This window comes from Medicago sativa, chromosome 2, assembly GCF_051527215.1.
Source record: "Medicago sativa cultivar Bolivia chromosome 2, Bolivia_mono, whole genome shotgun sequence".
In the NCBI taxonomy this organism is placed as follows: Eukaryota; Viridiplantae; Streptophyta; class Magnoliopsida; order Fabales; family Fabaceae; genus Medicago; species Medicago sativa.
The window spans coordinates 34475452-34487777 of NC_140750.1; the positions used below are offsets into that span (position 1 = coordinate 34475452).

The following is a 12326-nucleotide window of genomic DNA, read 5'->3' on the forward strand; positions in this document are numbered from 1 at the left end:
ATATTACTTTATAAAAAAAATAATAGTAAAGCAAATCATCAATTAATATTAAAGATATCTTATTTCATACTGTATCTCTCCCAGTTGTTCATTTATATTGACAACTGTCCTCACTCCTCAGCATAAAGAATTTGATTTAGAGCTTATATTAAGGTATGTACACACAGCACACACGCATAGGGAAAGACGGATGGAGATAGCTTATAATAAGGTAAAACACGTTGAATATGGACTACATGACATTAGCAAACTAATTATTTTTCAAAGTAACCATAATCATCATTTAAAAATTTCAGTCAAAGAAACAAACTACTATGGTTCGAACACTTGTCATGTAACAAATTACATTTTAATAACAATTTAAATAATTCATACACATCATTGAATCAACGTGCTTCCATCTGCAGTTGAATTTTATGCGCTCAGATTATATAACGCCAGAGTGGCTCATATGAATGATGTTCCAGTAAAGCTTATTTAAAACACAGCCTATGATCCCTTGGAAAAAACAGAACCTATGACGTTAGTTGTTTGAAGTTTTAAATAAGACCTCACTAGTCACAAAGTTCATTTTTTATTGGTACACTTCAAACGCGACGCTTATACTATGGTATAGAAAATTGAGACTCTATTTATGTACCATCAAGACGGAAACGTCATATGACATTATTCAATTTAATTGTGACATCTAAGTCAATTTAACTATTTTTCTCTCTCTTTCTTCTTTTTTTTTTTTTTTTTTTAACAAACGAAAATGATATGTATATAAACACAAGTGATTTACCCCGCACAAGGCGTGCAAACGGGAAACCACACAAGAGTATTACAACAGCTAAGTGCTAATCAAAACAAAGCACCACCAAAACATCAAAACAGATAAAAATGATTACAAGTGGACGTCCATACAAAGGAGTGGTTGGTTCCACCAGTCATGATAGTTGTAAGTAAATGTTGCCTGTTTTGATTTCAGCCATAAAAAAGATGTCAGTTTAACCTTTTCAATGAGAGTGGAAGATGTAGATGCCATGTTTTTGAACACACAGTCATTCCTTTCCTTCCAAAGAACCCAAACAGAGGTAAACCAAATGATCTTGAAGAGCGTATGTGTAAATCTAGGCAAACCCGCCATAGTAATAAATTGGGTGAAATGTTGATGGAGATCACCGGACGAAACCGAAGAGATACCCAACCGTTGCCAAACAAGAAACCAGAGAGATCCGAAAAAATCACAGCCCAAAAAAAGATGTGTAGCTGTTTCTTGACTCCCACATCCGGACACACACGCGCGTCGTCATGAGAAAGGACACTTCGCCGCACCAAATTGTCCTTAGTTGGAAGTCTGTTGCGAAATAGGCGCCACACGAACACAGACACCTTAGAAGGGATATGCTTATGTCAAATGTCGACGACTTGGGACCTATCCACCAACTCACTTGAGGCTCTCTTTCTCCTTTTATATAATTGTTTTTTAAGAAGTTAAATTAGACTACTCAAACTGTCATCGGGAAGAATCGAACCTAAGACTTTGAGGACAAGGTCTTCCACATATTTTTATGATTAAAAATATTGTATTGTTTCCTAAAAAAAAATGTATTGTTAATGTCGCACTTGAATTGGTCAATGTCATGTGACATTATAGTGAAATCTAAAAAATTGTACGGACCACGCACTAATATATTCATCTACAGTTCTATATGCAATTTCTCCTTTTATTTGTTGGTTTTATCTATTTTTTCTCTTTGGTTTACAAAGACCGGTAAATGTTTTAGGGACTGCATAATATGTATCTGGTATATGACTCTCTTATAGTTAACACTCATGGAAATTTAGTCATAATTTTGAGTTAAACAAGCTGCCATAAAAAGATTATATTATCCAAAAATAAGGTAAGTGCCATGTTTCAAGTAAATCAGATGAGTATACCTCAGCTCAGGTCACAAGTTCCAAACAAAGAACTTTTAGGCCAAATAAGAGAATAACATGTACAAATCGATCACAAACTTCTTTAAAAAAAATGTACAAATCACAAACTAGAGGTGATTTTGGACAACTGTTTTCCATAACTTTGGTCAAATGCAGATTTAATCAATGATTTTGTCATTATCCATGTTGCAGATCCAAAGATATGAATATTACAGAGACATGAATATAGTACTCTATTATTTTATGTCATTAATATGAGTGTTGTGAGTTTGTTCGTAGATTTCTCAATTTTGATTTTAAATAGCGATTTTAAATTTATATTGTATCGATGTATTATATCAATTTAAATGAAGGAATATAAGCTATTTGTATTATAAATAATAAAGGAGTTATAAATTTTTAACAAGTACTAGTATATCAATTTTTATTTTCTTTTTAGGAAGTATATAAATTTCTATTGAAAAGTAAACTGCCCTTATCCTTTTTTTTTGAGAGAAGAACTGCCCTTATCCTTATAATCGATTTTTATTGTCTCAGCCACAGGACTACAGTCAAGGATTCCTGTAAGGACTTATGAGGCCTGGAAGAATATACAAGAAGAGATTGGGTTGGACCAAAATACTGTAAATGCACGTGTTCTTCACGTGTGCTTTATTAATGTTATTGTTATTTCTACTCACAAGCAACCATTGGGATACTCTGATTACTTAAGCATTGGATTTAATGTGTGACTTTGCATGGTTTCGTAAAGCACAATAGCCACTCGATATAGTTACTTTTCTCATTTGTTTATCTACCATTTTGACATTTTATTGGTCTATGATCTACCATTTTCAGTTTTTTGCAATAACAGCTTAGATAGAATTTAAGACGGCGGAACATAAAATAATCAATTTTTGGTGTGACTTTGTTAACAAGTGAAGACATTAATCTCTAGAGTAAGATAAGATGGTAACTTCCTCAAAAGAAATATCGATTTAAACTACAGGAAAAATGGAATATATTAACACTGATAAGTAGTCTTTTTAGCACAAGGTGTATTAAGAATCCACTAAAATTTACAAACAGTTGGTCAAAAGTTTCAAAATAAATTAGTCAATGTTCAAACATGCAAATGTGTTTGACCACCATCGCTGAAAGCCAAAAACAAAATTGACATTCTTTGCTTTCATCCACCAAAAGGAATAAAACCTAACTTTATCCAATAATTGTGGCATGGAACATTCTAAATTCTTAAACAATCTATTATTACGTTCATTTCACACCACCCACACACAAAGGAGCTAGATAAGCTGCAAGAACGAGCGCCGAGCTTTCAAATACTTGTTAAATAAACAAACTGATTGAAGTGGTCTGAAAGAACCGGAGTATTTGCACCCGAGAAACCGATCCAGGACCGCACTAACTACCAAAGAGAGCCAAAGGTGCTACAAGCTAGAAACAAGTGCTGAGCATACTCAACCTGGCCACATCTGGAGACACAAAAATGAATTTCAGAAGAAATGATGTAGCGAATCACCAAATTTGATTTTGTTGGCAATCTGTCACGAAGCAATCTCCACGCAAAAATTGAGACTTTCAAAGCCATTTGATTATGCCAAACTAAATCTGTCACTAATCCTTAGACTTTAACACTCATTGCTACAATTGTTTTCCTTCTTTGATCCTTAGACTTTAAGACTCTAGACTCTGAGTTCATTAGAACTTGAGACTTAGGTTCTGGTCTCTTCAAAATCTGAATCTTTGGGGTCTTAGATTCAGAGTTTTTCACTACCTTAGACTTAAGATTCTTTGACTTTGAAATGTTCGTAGTCTTAGAATCAGAAGCTTCAGGTTCTGATTGGATTACAACTTCAGTTTTATCAGCTTCTGACATAAAGTAAGCATTCAAACCTTTCTTAATACAGTCAGAACAAGGTGGATGAGTAGTATTGGGTTTACCAAACTCTTCAGTGAAGCCAATTCCTTCTCCCTTTTTCCTTCTGACATTATAAATCATAGAAGCAACTTTGCTTAAGTCAATACCAGTCACAATAAACTCTTGAAGTGCAATATCTTGCTCACATAAGGGTTTCTTGGACCACTTATCAGTCATTTACTTAAAATATCTATTTTTCAGCTTCTATATTTTTCATATCCAAAATAGTTGTTGCATGTAGTTTTAACAAATATACATATCTTCCTTTTAACTCTTTCAACTCTTTGGATTTGGTTTCAAAATGACTGAGAAGTTCTTTGACATAATCAATAAGTTCAGATCTAGTTAATTTAGAGTATACTTCATCTTCATCCTCAGAGTCTGTTCTAGATTCTGAATCAAAATCCATTGTAGCTACTAATCCACATCCACATTAGCTTCATCTTCAGCTTCATCTTTCCCAGACCCTTATTCATTGTCTAAATCTTCCCAAGTAGCCATCAGACTTTGTTTGATCTGCCTTCTGAACTTGTTGGATTTGAAGTTTGCTTTCTTTGATTTCTCTTTCTGCAAATCAGGACAATCAGCAATGAAGTGACCATGTTTCTTGCAGTTGAAGCAACCTTTCTGATCTTCTTTCCTTGATCCTTTGTAACCACTGCCTCTGCTCAACCACTGCAGTCTATTGGAGAGCATATCTATCTCTTCTTCTAGATCTTCTTCAGGACCTCCAATAGGAGATTCATCTTCAGATTCATTAGCTTTGAGAGCTTTTGAAGACTTTCCTTTAGAGTTTAGTGCAATTGATTTTGGCTTTCTAACATGTTCTTGTTCATTGAGACATATCTCATGACATTTGAGAGAGCTTATAAGATCTTCAGCACTTAGAATGTTTAGATCCTTAGCTTCCTCAATAGATGTCACCTGAGGTCTCTACTTAGCAGGTAAGCTCCTTAAAATCTTGTTCACATGATCAGAAGCTACATAGATTTTCTTCAGAATCTGAAGTCTAAAGACTAGGATTTGAAACCTTATCTTCATCCTCTTTCATCTTGAACAATTCATACTGATGAACCAGCATAGTAGCTTTAGCCTCTTTGACTTTCTTGTTACCTTTATAGTTTGAACACAAAGAAGCAAACATTGTTTTAGTAGCAGATTTATCACTCATCTTCAAGTACTCTTTGTGAGGTAGAGCAGCAACAAGAATGCCTCTGATCTTGTGATGTTTATTGATCTTCTTTTGAGCAGCAGTGTGTTTCTTCCTATCAACAATAACACCTTCTTCATCTAACTCCAAGTATCCAACACCATCTTCAAGGACATCCCATAATTTTTCATCTAAGCCCATGATGTGACTATACATCGCAGTTTTCCACCAAGAGAATGTATCAGGATCACCATTGAACATTGAAGGCTTCCTTGAACCAAATGACTTCTCATCAGTACCATAATCATATGATACAAAAGCATTAGAAACACCATGACCACTTCCACCAGTAGACATGTTTTTCTCAGATTTTTTATGTTACACTGTTAAGTGCTAAGACAACATAACCAGGCTCGGATGCCAACTGAAGGTGAGAAAAACACAAGAAGGGGGTTGAATTGTGTTAGCTTTTTCTTCTTTTTAAACTAAGTCCAGAGTCTGATAGAGTTCAGAGTCTGAGCAATGTTCAGAGTCTAATGAAGCGGACAAAGTAAAGATAGAGAGAGAAGAGAAAGACACAAAGCAATTATCTTGGTTCCTTCCATCATCTGGAAGTAGTCCAGTCCCCTTTGAACTTCCAAGGATATTTCACTATTATCCAATCTAATTACAAATGCTCAAGCACACAAGCAAGAGATTTCCTATGCTCAAGCACAAAAGCAAGAGATTTCTAAACAAACAAATTACACAGAAATAAGTTTGGTTTGAACATTTGATATACAATCAGTGGTGTTCACAATACAAAACAAATCAGACTCTTAAGACTCTAGGATTTCTAAGATATGAAAGTTGTTAAGAAATTATAAGTGTTTAATGCACAACAATTTCAGCGGAGTTTTGACACAGTTTGAATGTTGTAGAGTCTCTTACAAATCTTCAAGTCTTCATTCCTTTATATAGAGGTATGAAAGAGACGTTGTAGAGGTGCCAACACATCAAAGAGTCGTTGTAGATACTTGATCAATCATCAATGATCTGTTGCTTGATTTTGTTAATGTCTTGGGAAGGAATAATTTGAAAACCATTCTTTGTATGGAGAATTAACCAGCAGAAACACAGTTGTAGCAGTATTATGCGCACACAATAGTGGAGTAGTGTAGTGGTTGTACAATTGTACTATTTGTCCTTTCTCTGCCCTTCTTCAGTGGATAAGCATCCAATGCCCTCTAATTCCTCTGAAAAAGTTGTTGCTTCAGTCTTCTATTCCTTATGCACACTTGTGTCATCAATTAACCAATATAACTGACTTTAGGTTCTTCACTTCAGAATCTGAAGGACTTCAGACTTTGGTGACTTCAGACTCTGACTGTCAGCTTCTGATGGTCTTCAGACTCTGATATCTTCAAAGCTTTTCTTGTAAATTCTTTTGCTCTCAATTGTTCTTCCAGAACCAAGCACACTTGAACAAATATTAGCATATCCAATTAAAATTTTAATACCTTGTTATCATCAAAACTTAAAGTGGTAATTTTAAACACATTTTGTTCCAACAATGTGTGGGTGGGTTGGTTTTTTTTTTTCTTCAATTTCCTTGCAATTGCTGATTCTCATCACCGATCAAGCTTGTTGACTCCACCTTTTTCATCCTACCAATCATCATGAATTGGGCTTCATCACTTTGTTGCTTTTTCTTTTTCTGTTTGGTTCTTATCACTTTGTTGTTGTTAGGGCTTCTCGCCCATCATGCCCGTGAAGCCACCAATCTGTCCATGTATGTTTATTTCCACACCCACTATGCCACCAATAAAACAGACAGAACTTTTGGCACGTTCCTTCGCATTTAGTGTAACAGCCTGATTTTCGCTAGTTTTATTTTATTATTTATTTATGTGTGTTATGTGTGTTTATATGTGATTATTTGCCTCTGTGTGTATTTTTGGTTGGGAAGTGTAGAATTCGGTGTAGAAGGGTATTTTAGTCATTTTGGACTTAGGGGCATTTTGGTCATTTTGAGAGCAGGGGTAATTTTGTAATTTTGTTGGAGGATATTTTAGTGCTTAGTAAGAGTATTATTTTACCAAGTTACTAGAGGGTGTAGTAATTATTTTAATTACCGTTAAGTGACCGTTAGTGTTATAATTTACCATTAAGTGAGTAGTGACATTTTGGGTGTTAGGATAGAAATGGGTTAGGCTCATTAAGGTTTGAGAGATAAACCCAATTGAGTAGAGCATATATATAAACTCTAGTTGTTGTAGGATGGGGGGAGGAGGGGGTAGGATGGAGGTGGCGTAGGGGTTTGTGGGTGTGGGAGGAGGAGCTCCTTGAGGAGTGTAGGTTATTGCTTGCTAACGTTACTTTGCAGCCTCTTTCTTTTGATGTGTGGCAGTGGCAACCGGATCCTAGTCAAGGGTATACAGTTCGTGGTGCGTATGCTATGCTTACTAATCAGGAATTGCAGCAGGATAGACATTGTGATGATTTGGTTTGGCACAAACAGGTTCCGCTTAAGGTGTCAATCTTTGCTTGGCGGTTGATTCGAGATCGTCTTCCAACAAAGTCTAATCTAGTATATCGTGGTGTATTGAATTCCGAGGAGTGCTTGTGTGTATCAGGGTGTGATCTTGTGGAAGATGCTCGCCATTTATTTTTGTCTTGCAGATTTTTTGGTTCTTTATGGTCTTTAGTGAGGGCTTGGATAGGCTTTGATGGTGTCGATCATTGTGATATTTTAAATCATGGTGCTCATTTTTCATATTACACAGGTGGTTTGAAAGCAAGGAGATCATTTCTTCAGCTTATTTGGTTACTTACAATGTGGGTTATATGGAATGAAAGAAATAACAGGCTCTTTAAGCAAAAAGAAAGTTCCATAGCTCAATTATTAGATAAAGTGAAATATCATTCATTGTGGTGGCTGAAAGCCAACAGGGTTGTATTTAGGTTTGGTGATCAGTTGTGGTTATCGAATCCTTTGTCCTGTTTAGGCATTGGTTAGCCACTTGTTGTATTATTTGTGTACAGATTGTTTCGTTTTAGTAGTCTTATCGGTACATCTTGTGCTGAGAGGATTGCTATAGTTGTGTTAATAGAATTCATTTTTGTTTGTTCAAAAAAAATAAACTCTAGTTGTTGGTGAAATTAGGTTTTACAACATTATTCATTTTATTTCATTTGAGAAGAGAAGAGATAGAGGCTAGAGAGAAGAACAACAACAAGGGTTAGAAGGCAAAGAGGGCATTCATCATCTAGGAGCTAAATTGAAGCTTGGGTTAGAAAATCTTGGTGTTAGAGGTAAGAGGGTTAGATTTCAACCATAATTCACATCTTTTTCTTTTTACCCATTTTGTGAAATTGATGAATTGAACCTAATTGATTGTAAATTCGTGTTCATGTTTTGATGCAATGTTTGGGTATGTAAATTAAATGTTAATTGAGTTGTTGATGATGAAATTACATGCTTAAGTTGTGGTTATATGTGTGCTTTGCATTTTTGTCCAAAAATGATGATATGAAGTGTTGTTGTGATGAATTGTTGATGAATTCATGATGTTTAGTTGCTGTTGTTGTTGAGAGGTGTTGTTGTTGATGATTAAAACATTGGGTAATCATAATTGATGAAGTTTGCTATGAACTTGTGTTGTTTTTTAAGTTTGATGGAAAATGGGTCAAATGATGATTTTTGTTTAGAGAATGTTTTGGGACAAATTTGATATGCATTTGTGTGTCTTTTCATGTTTAAAAATGTTTAAACAAACTTTGGGATCAAATTTGAGCTTTGGGAAGTCAAAATTGGAGTTTTGGGGTGAAAATGAGGTTTTTCCCGAGACTGGACTGTCATAACTCGCAGTTGCAAGTAAATCACTCGCAGTTGCGAGTTGCACAGGACAGAACTCCCTGTTTCGCGTTCTTGTGTCTTTTTCGCACGTTTCTGTTTTGAATTGGTTTTCGGTGTAAACATGAAAGTTGTAGATAATTTTGTTATATTTCCAGAGACTTTGGTTTGACTTGAAAATGATTTTTGGTTTTAAAGTTATGATGAAAATACTCCAAGGTGGTCTTGGTGAAATTTTACGAAAATTCCACATAACTAATTCTAAGTCGACCCAAACCTTGTGGAATGTTTTTAATCTTTGAAACTTGAGTTTTATGAGTTCAATTAAGGTGTTTAATGGTATTTAAACTATGATGTGGTGAATCTAACTTGTCTTTCTTTGAAAATGGAAATTTTTGTGAAAAGTGATAAAGGGAGACGAACTTAGTGATTTTTATGAATTCGTCGTATTTGGCCGGTGAAACGCCAAGGTATCCTCTACTGCACTCATATGTGGCCTAGAGGTATGCTTAGTTGAGGCATTGGAACTTGTTTACTTGGTTTTGGTTAGATGACTCAATTACTTTCAATGTTGTGATTTTTGGAGACGAACTTGGTAGAAAATGATTTTTGAGAGCCAATTGCTTATGAACCCTTTATGAATAGATTAATATGATGATGAGATGATGTATGAATGGTTGTTGAGTGATTAATATGATGTTTGTGATCATATGTTGTATTTGTTCCTTTATTTGGATTGTAAGGAATTATGTGGAAATATGGCAACTATATGTTGATTTATGTGGAGATGGTTGATGATGTATATATGTGACAACTATATGTTGATTGAATTGTGGATGTTGTTGGTGATTGTATATATGTCAAGTGGTGGTGAATTGTTGTCGATGCATATATACTAATTGAATGGTGATGAACATGTTTATGTTATGTTGTTTGTTGAACATGTTAATGTTGATTGTTGGTGGTGAATTCATACATGCTAATTTGATGTTGATATTGTTGGTGAATGCATGTATGCAAAATTATGGTGATGGTGAGGTGATTATTGTTTGTGTGAACATATGCATTGAGTCGAGTCATATGTTCATGCATTCATGACTGATGGTGGCGGATTTTATATCCAATTGAGGTGATTATGATGTTCAGTTGGCATCATTGGGCTGCGGTCCTGCAGAGATCATTTAGTGGTCTAGTTTTTGGGCTTTGGCCTTGCAGAGATCATTTGTGATCTAGTTTTTGGGCTTCGGCCTTGCAGAGACCCTTTGGTGGTCTAGTTAAGGTGACGACCTTGAAGTGATTTGGTACCACATGCATCTAGAAGAGTCTAGAACATTGCATGCATTTGATTAATTGATGAGTTGTGTCATAATTGAATATGTGACTTGGTGAATTTGTGTAATGGTGAAATTTGGTGAATGTTGTGATTATGTGGATTGGTGTATATGTACATTGGTGGATTTTGTTGATGATTGTGAGTAATTGAATCATGCTCTAATTGCATGTCTTACTTGTTTGTGCTTATACACTTGGTGAATCTATTTGATGATAAATTCTTTGATAATAATGATGGAGTGAGAGTTGTATATGTATATGCATATGATGTGGTGATTTCCTTGATGATGATGATTACTTGCTTATGACTTTGAAATGATGAATTGTACTTGTTGAGTTAAGTATGCTAAGTGAAGAATAAGGTGAGTAATCCTTCATTGATTGATAATTGATGAACTTATGATTTGTTTAGAGATTGGATATACTTGCTATGCCATGTTAATAATGTGATAGCTTGAAATGTAAGTGATGGGGGATAATAATCATATGATGCTAGTGTTCTAGGAGGGATGGTTATGTATATGTGATATGTATGAACCCGTGAATGCTATGTTTTCATATGGATTATGATGATGTAATGCTAACCCTCAGTGGTTTACCACCTACCTTTCTGTATGGACGGGTAGATGGAGTGCAGGATGCTTAGTTGTTTGCTTGATGATGCCGAGGAGTGGAGTTCCTCTTTTTCATGCAAGTGTCTAGATTAGGGCTCTGATCTAGGATAGTTCTTGCATGTTGTTTTATTTTGACTATGTATTTCGGAGTTGTTGAGATATTTTGTTATTCGAGATTTGGAGGATACAATTGTATCATGTTGATATTTGGAGATGTTTTATGAATTATATGTATGTTCCGCTGCTATATTGTGTAAACATGATCTTTATGCATGTATGTTTTGTGGTTTATTCGAAGACGTAACATCTATTTCTAGAATATGTCTAATGTATTCGCGCGTTTTACCGCTTATTAGAAATAGGGTGTTACATTTAGAATCTCTAGTTAAGAGGAAGATATCTCTTAGGATCTCACATCTTTTCCTCACTTGTGACATTTTCAGCTATCTATGGTCGAAAGTGTGGCATTCGTTAGGTATATCTTCGGTTCCTTCTACTGACCTTCGACATCATTTTCTTCAGTTTACTAAGATGGCGTGCATGCCAAGGTGTTCTCATTTCTTTTTATCAGTTATCTGGTTTGCTACTGTTTGGGTTATTTGGAAGGAAAGGAACAACCATGTTTCCAAAATACGGTTACTGCTCCTTCTACTCTTATTGAAAAAGTCAAGCTAAATTCGTTTTTATGGTTAAGATCAAAACAGGTTTCCTTCCGCTACAGTTATCATGACTGTTGGAAAAATCCATTTCTATGTATGGACATTCATTTGTAATTTAGCTGTCTGTTTATTTGGTGCTTCTTATTGTGGCACCCTGATTTTGTAAATACTTTCCGATGGCTCCTCCTTTGCACACCTTGTGCGGGTTGAATCACTGTTGTTTATAATAGGCTTAATTGCATGTTTGGTCCCTTATGTTTATTTTAGTTTTCAAGTTGGTCCCTTACGTTTTGAAAGTTTCAAGTTGGTCCCTTACGTTTTAAAAGTTTTCAAGTTGGTCCCTTACGTTTTGAAAGTTTCAAGTTGGTCCCTTATGTTTATTTTAGTTTTCAAGTTGGTCCCTTATGTTTATTTTAGTTTTCAAGTCGGTCCAAAACATAAGGGACCAACTTGAAAACTAAAATAAACATAAGGGACTAACTTGAAACTTTCAAAACGTAAGGGACCAACTTGAAAACTAAAATAAACGTATGGGACCAACTTGAAACTTTCAAAACATAAGGGACCAACTTGAAAACTAAAATAAACATAAGGGACCAAACATGCAATTAAGCCTTTATAATAGTATCTCATTTTGATTTGTTAAAAAAAAAATAATGTGTAGAAAAAAATTAATTATTATTATTATATTTTCACGTTTGCATTTTTGATAATTTGTTGAAAATTTTATTTAATATAAAGTATTACTAAATTTTTAATGAAATAACATATAAAACATCAACAAAAGTCAAACTATTTTATGAAATAACTAGCATTAAATATCGTTTACTAAAAACATTGACTTGATTTGATTTAATAAAAAAAATACTTGAAAAACAATAATATTGATTTAAAA

General features: G+C 34.6%; 1 long non-coding RNA gene across 1 annotated transcript; it reads left to right on the forward strand.

Annotated features, from left to right (window-relative positions):
• Nucleotides 1-8154: 8154 nt before the first annotated feature.
• On the forward strand, nt 8155-11104 carry LOC146946473 (uncharacterized). The gene is made up of 2 exons (XR_015028252.1): nt 8155-8285; nt 10785-11104. It is a non-coding gene; the product is annotated as an uncharacterized LOC146946473 (long non-coding RNA).
• Nucleotides 11105-12326: the final 1222 nt, after the last annotated feature.